Here is a 6,806-nt window from a genome sequence, read left to right on the forward strand (position 1 = left end):
TAGCAAAGGTCATGCCAGATTTTTTCATGAATTTTGGCATGACCTGTGCTAGAATATATAGGGAATATCGAGTGGCCTGGATTTTCTAGAAAGATAATTAAACGATATTTCGGGTTGACTTTAAGTCTGTCGAGGCTCCACCATATATGAGAGGACGAAGAATCCCGACTATTGTCGTGGGGGTCGTTTCTCCTTCTTATCCTTGTGCTATACCTTTGTGATGCACTAGGGGAAGGAGGAGTAACGACCATCACCGACGGTCGCAAATGTCAGAGAGGAATCAGTGAGGGAGAGTCTCCACCATATATGAGAGTACGAAGATTCCCGATTGTTGTCGTGGGGGTAGCTTCTTCTTCGTTCCCGTGTGCTAGAAAATTTGGTGTAAGGCACTCGGGAACGAAAGGAGGAGCGACCATCACCGACGGTCGAATATATACACCACGTGAGCTGAGAATTTTCAAGAAAAGACTCGACAGACCGATAGTCAACTCGTGATCAATAATAATGATCTAATTTAGTTTTTGTAGTACATATATTTAATTGTACAAGTTTAATCTTTGTATTATGAACATAGGAAATTTCGTATTCGGAGGACGAAAGTCTCCCGGGGGAGTGCGACTGGTGCAACGACAACCGAGGTCTGTGCGACAGGCCTCACCTGGACGAAGATCAATGCTTCAGCATTAAGCTCCAGGAGACCTTCGATGTTGAAACGGTACGCAACGACGACAAGTGTTTTTTTCATAATTAAGCACGACTTCAACTATTTCAACGTGTAATTTTCATCTTTTACAATTTGACTAGCTTATCCCATGCCATGCAAGACGCTATGTGTTGGAGAGGATGGGTTTTGAAGACCATGAAAGTTTTGAAACAAAGAAAATTCACCTAAGAATCCATCATGGTATGGATTTTGAAGTAAATCTGTACAATTCTCAAAGCGTAACCCATTTTGGTTACCCAAATTGGGAAGCACTTTGCAAGTTGTATGGTTTTTATGAGGATATGCTTGTCACCATGGATCTTGGTTATCCTAACATCGAGCAAGACAATATGGACATTTGGGTCCTTGTTGATACGCTTCCAATTCTATCGCTATGTGAGTTTCTCAAACATAGTTATTAACTAATTTATATTGTTTATTTCAAAATAGTTGACACCATATTTCCATTGACAACTTATTTTCATTCTTCAAACAATGTGCGTGAGATGGTAGACAGAACCCACTACACCGATGGCTCCGAATTAACTTATCAGGAGAAAAATCATCTGATCGCATTTTGTACTGATCTTGAGAATTACAATACCTATTATCAAACTCCTCCAAATTATGGTCAATACGTGCCACTAGTGCACGTGTTGAACCACGGTAACTTCCATGGAGATGCCCTGGTAAGATTTTTTACTATTACGACATCCGTGCATCTTTTGCATACTTCTAAAAACTGAACTACATTGCTAACTACGAAGTTATTACTATGTTTTTCAACAGAAAATCCCGATGGATTGTGTGCCCCATTTGATGTATCAGAATGGTCGCCTTGATGTTTTGAACATACAGCCAGGTCATCCTACGAGTCTCACCTGTCCATTTCGGATTTCTAAAACCGGTGAACACATGGTAATCGAAGAATGGAAAAAATGTATGGACGATCGTAAGGAGGTTCTTGGAAGCAAGATTGTGCGAAACGCAAGAATTGGAGACAGGATAATCTCCATTCTCCATAACGAAGAGAGTAGGTCCGAGCTAATACTCATGATCATGTGCTAAGAACAACTAAGTAGGATTGGTTATATGACTATGATGATGATGTGGTGTCGAGTAGAAGTTGTATGATCGATGATGATGAGTATGACTTTTTATTATGATACCAATGATGAGTTATTTATTATTATGATTGATGATGCATGATGCTAAGTTGTTATATGAGCATGCTGAGTTATTATATATATATATATCAGTAGGTGAAATGAACATGGATTAGATTCAAGTGGAGGCAACATGTCGTGCACATTGAAAGTACTACTAATTCAAACGAGATCAAGTTTGGATTAGTACTACTTTCGACATGCACCACATGTTGATCTAGTTTGGATTAGTACTACTTTCGACATGCACCACATGTTGCCTCCACTTGAATCTACTCCACGTTCATTTCACCCACTATTATATATAATAACTAATCATGGTCATAAAATCATAGGATGAAAGTACTGTATATAAAACCACAACAAAAATAAGCTGCATTTTTAAAAATACAGGAAAAGTTAGCAGCAGCGCTTTTCAGAAGAAGCGCTCCTGCTACTTAGTACTATCAGTAGCGCTTACTGTAGAAGAGCGCTACTGCTAACTAGGTATAGAAGTGGCGCTTTGTTTCCAGCGCTACTGCTACTAGTTAGCTGTAGCGCCTTAGTGGTAGTGCTTGCACAAGCGCTACTACTAGCTTAAAAACAAGCGCTACTACTAGGGTTTTCCCTAGTAGTGGTCAACACTCATCGGACCGCACACATCAGCATGTATGATTAACAATAAGTCACTTTCCCGTTCCATTGTTCTAGAAAACGAGGCTTACAATATCTTTCAACTTAGTCTTTCTCTTGGAACGTATTAAAACATGGAGCTACAGCGCAAGCTATTTATCTACAACATAATTTACAAAGACAACTTAGACTATTGTTCATGATAATGAGTTCAATTAATCATATTACTTAAGAACTCTCAGTCAAATCAACATCCCTCCGGTTGTCCGAGTGTAACACGATCCAAATTCACCAACCCAAGTCCGATCATCACGTGAGATGAGGTGGTTTCAATGGTGAGCATTTCCATGTTTATCATATCTACTATATGACTCATGTTCAACCTTTCGGTCTCTTGTGTTCCGAGGCCATGTTTGTACATGCTAGGCGCGTCAAGTTTACCCAAGTGTTCCTCATGTGCAAACTGGCTTGCACCCGTTGTATGTGAACATAGAGTCTATCACACCCGATCATCACGTGGTGCTTCGAATCGACAAACTTTCGCAACAGTGCACACTTGGGGAAAACACAATTTATCTTGAAATTTTAGTGAGGGATCACCTTATAATGCTACCTTCGTCCTTAGCACAAGATGCATAAAAGGATTAATATCACGTGCAAATCATAAGTGACATGATATGGCCATCAACTTGTGCTTTTGATCTCCATCTCCAAAGCTTCGGCACGATCTCCTGTTAGGAATCGTTGCATGGAAAACAAAAAAATTCTACGCACACGCAAGGATCTATCCATGGAGATGCATAGCAACGAGGGGGAGTGTGTGTCTACGTACCCTTGTAGACCGTACGCAGAAGCGTTTCACAACACGGTTGCAGTCGAACTTCTTCGCGCTTCAACCGATGAAGTACCGAACGCACAGCACCTCCGCGTTCTGCACACGTTCAACTCGGTGACGTTGTCGGTGTCAAAACCGGCGGATCTCGGGTAGGGGGTCCCGAACTGTGCGTCTAAGGTCGATGGTAACAGGAGACGGGGGACATGATGTTTACCCAGGTTCAGGCCCTCTCTATGGAGGTAATACCCTACTTCCTACTTGATTGATCTTGATGAATATAAGTGTTACAAGAGCTGATCTACCACGAGATCGTAATGGCTAAAACCCTAGAAGTCTAGCCTGTATGACTATGGTAATGAGTATATCCTTTCCGGACTGCACCCTCCGGTTTATATAGACACCGGGGGGATCTAGGTTTACATAGAGTCGGTTACATAAGATGGAATCTTCATATTTTGGTCCCCAAGCTTGCCTTCCACGCCAAGGAGAGTCCAATCCGGACACGGGTAATGCCTTGGGCCTTCATGACTTCACAGCCCATCAGTCCGACCCATGGATAACAGGCCAGACGCCTGAGGACCCCTTTGTCCAGGACTCCCTTAGTAGCCCCTGAACCTGGCTTCAATGACGAGGAGTCCGGCGCGCAGATTATCTTCGGCATTGCAAGGCGGGTTCCCTTGTATCCAAACTTCAAGATAGTCTTCGGATGTGATGATAGTATCCGGACCTGTCACACTCACCATATACAACCGCAGAGAGAATATAATTTTACCCGAGTTCCATCCGCTGACAACCTTTTGTAGCACGACATTACGTCTGACCGGTCATAATTCCAAACCGCTTTTGTGTTCGACGCCCCACATCCCGAGACGCGGTTGCCATTGGCACGTCTTGTCAAAGCAGAGATCGTGTCCCCTTATCGCGGGATTCTCATCAATGCGACCGTGGGTAACCCAACCGTACCGTTTATACAGCCCTTGGGAATAGGCGAATCTTAAGGCGAGTGAGGAGGCCTTCAATATTCGCTGCCTTTATAAGAGGATAAGGATTCCCTCTTCTTCTCTCACGCCCTCTCTCTGTCTCTGCCCTTCCAATCTCGAGCTCCAGTGCCCAAGTTCTCATCTCCTTTCCACTCAAGCTAGCACTCAACCATGTCCGGATCCGGATGTCAGGGCAAGTGGATGGTCTCCTCCGTCAAGGAGGAGGACATTACTGAGCTTCGGGCGGCCGAATATTTGTCGAAGAAGATCGCCCACCGTCTGCCGGCCGAGGGACAAGTCGTCCCCACGCCGAAGCCCACAGAGAGGGTAGTATTCATCCCCCATTTCTTCCGCGGGCTAGGGTTCCCACTCCACCCTTTCGTCCGCGGGCTGATGTATTATTACGGGATAAATTTCCATGATCTGTCCCCAAATTCCTTCCTCAACATCTCAGCGTTTATCGTCGTGTGTGAGGCCTTCCTCCGCATCCAACCCCACTTCGGGCTGTGGCTCAAAGTTTTCAACGTGAAGCCGAAGATGGTGGATGGCCAGCACGCGGAGTGCGGAGGACCCTTGGTGAGGAAGCTGTCCCAGGTCTCCTGGCCAAAAGGCACTTTCGTGGACACAGTAAAGGAGTGGCAGAAATAGTGGTTCTACATCACAGAACCCCACGGCACCACCTGGGCCGCAGCTGCCGAATTCTGCTCCGGTGCTCCAATGCGACTCACCTCCTGGGTCGAGAAGAGTCCGGACTGGCGTTCGCCTGATGAGCTGATAGCACTAGAGACGCGCGTTCAAAGCATGGTAACCAAAAACGTCAAGCTTGTTGATGTAATCCAGGTGATGCTGGTTCGCGGAATCCTCCCATGCCAGCGTAGGAGCTACCCTCTGTGGGAGTTTAATCCGAAGAAGCATCAGATCCTGGCGAGGCTCTTTGAAACTACTCACGAAGGAGCCTGGAAGTTGCTCTTTAAGGGCAACGAGAAACCGCCGGCCATAGATTCAGACCACGGGTACGACGTTAAACACATCGCCAGCGAGGTATGTTATTTTTAACGTATCCCCTACTTGTTTGTTTCAAGGATGATGCCTGAGCTTTTATTATTGCTTTTTCAGGACTGGATGGAGAGGGCAAAGCGGATCCAGTGTCCGGCTCCGCTACTCGAAGAACCGGTCATCCTGCATTTGGCGAAGATGCTAGTGCTGGCACCCTATAAGGCGCCGGAGAAGAAGGCCAAGGGGGCCAAGAGTGGCCCCCGTCGCAAGGGTACTTCGGACATGACGTCCGAAGATGAAGAAGCCCATTCCTCTGTCCCTGAGGACAATGACGAGGAAGAGGAGGAGGAGGAGGAAAACAACCCTCCCCCTGAGGAGAGAATGAAGAAGATGGCGGCTTCCGCGCATCTGGAGGCGGAAACGCCAAAGAAGAGGAAGGGTGTCCCAGCGGTCAACACCGCATCGGACGTTGACAGCAGGCCGGAACGACGCCCCCGCGCTAAGCCCCGGGCCACATTGTAAGTGTCATGACTCGTATATGCCCGTATATCCGGCCTTTTCTCTTTGTCATATTGATATGGTTAACTATTCTATTGCAGTCCGGCTCGTGACCACATCCAGCGATCCTCATCTGGAGGCTCATTGGATCCGGCGGAAATGGCCAGCATGTCGCCGCCGCCCGCTTATTCCCCCGGGGCCAGGGACGACACCGAAGTGTTGTCCCGGAGGACCGCTCCGAGCCGAGGAGGAGCCCAGGACGCTGTCCGGGAGGCGCCACAAGGCGAGACCTCCGCTGCCGGACACGTGGGGGAGCAGATCACCATGGATACTGGCAAAGAGGGCCGTATACAGTTCGGCCCTCAGCAGAATATGATTTCGGAGACTCATATGGCTCTGGAGTCGGGCGAGCAGCCCCTTCAAAGGAGGGGGGGTGTGCCGATTCCACCGGTGGCCCCTGTCCAACCAGGGGCGCCAGATAACCTGATGGAGGCGCTACGAGGCACCTCCGTTGTGGACGAGCACCGTGTCCTTATGGATGCAGTGATCGAGAAGGTTCAGTTCCCCAAGAGTGGACTGAACGAAGCCTGCAGCAACCTGTTGACAGGTTTTGAGGTAAGTGACATAGAAAGAGAAAAACCCCATGTAGACAGTAGCCCCTGAGACACTGTCTGGTGTTCGGCGAGAAGAACCGAATAGAGGATCAATCCTTTGTTATAGGAGACTAACTTAATATGTATGAATAAGCAGGCGTCGCTGTTAGCCGCGACCTCGCATGCTGCCGAAGTCTCTGAACTGAAGCAGAGGTTGGAGCGGACGAAGAACGAGCTCGGCGAGGTGAAGATTCGGCTCTAGGAGAAGCAAGGTGAATGACGACTTGCTGTGTGTTCGGAAATAATAAGCGGTGTATATTGACCATAGTGTCGCCATATGTGTAGGAGCCGCGACCGACGTCGAGACCCTAAAAAAGGCCCTGGGTGAAGCCGAGGGGAAGGCTATCCAGCAGCAAGCCGCCT

This window comes from Aegilops tauschii, chromosome 2 (genome assembly GCF_002575655.3).
Source record: "Aegilops tauschii subsp. strangulata cultivar AL8/78 chromosome 2, Aet v6.0, whole genome shotgun sequence".
NCBI lineage: Eukaryota > Viridiplantae > Streptophyta > Magnoliopsida > Poales > Poaceae > Aegilops > Aegilops tauschii.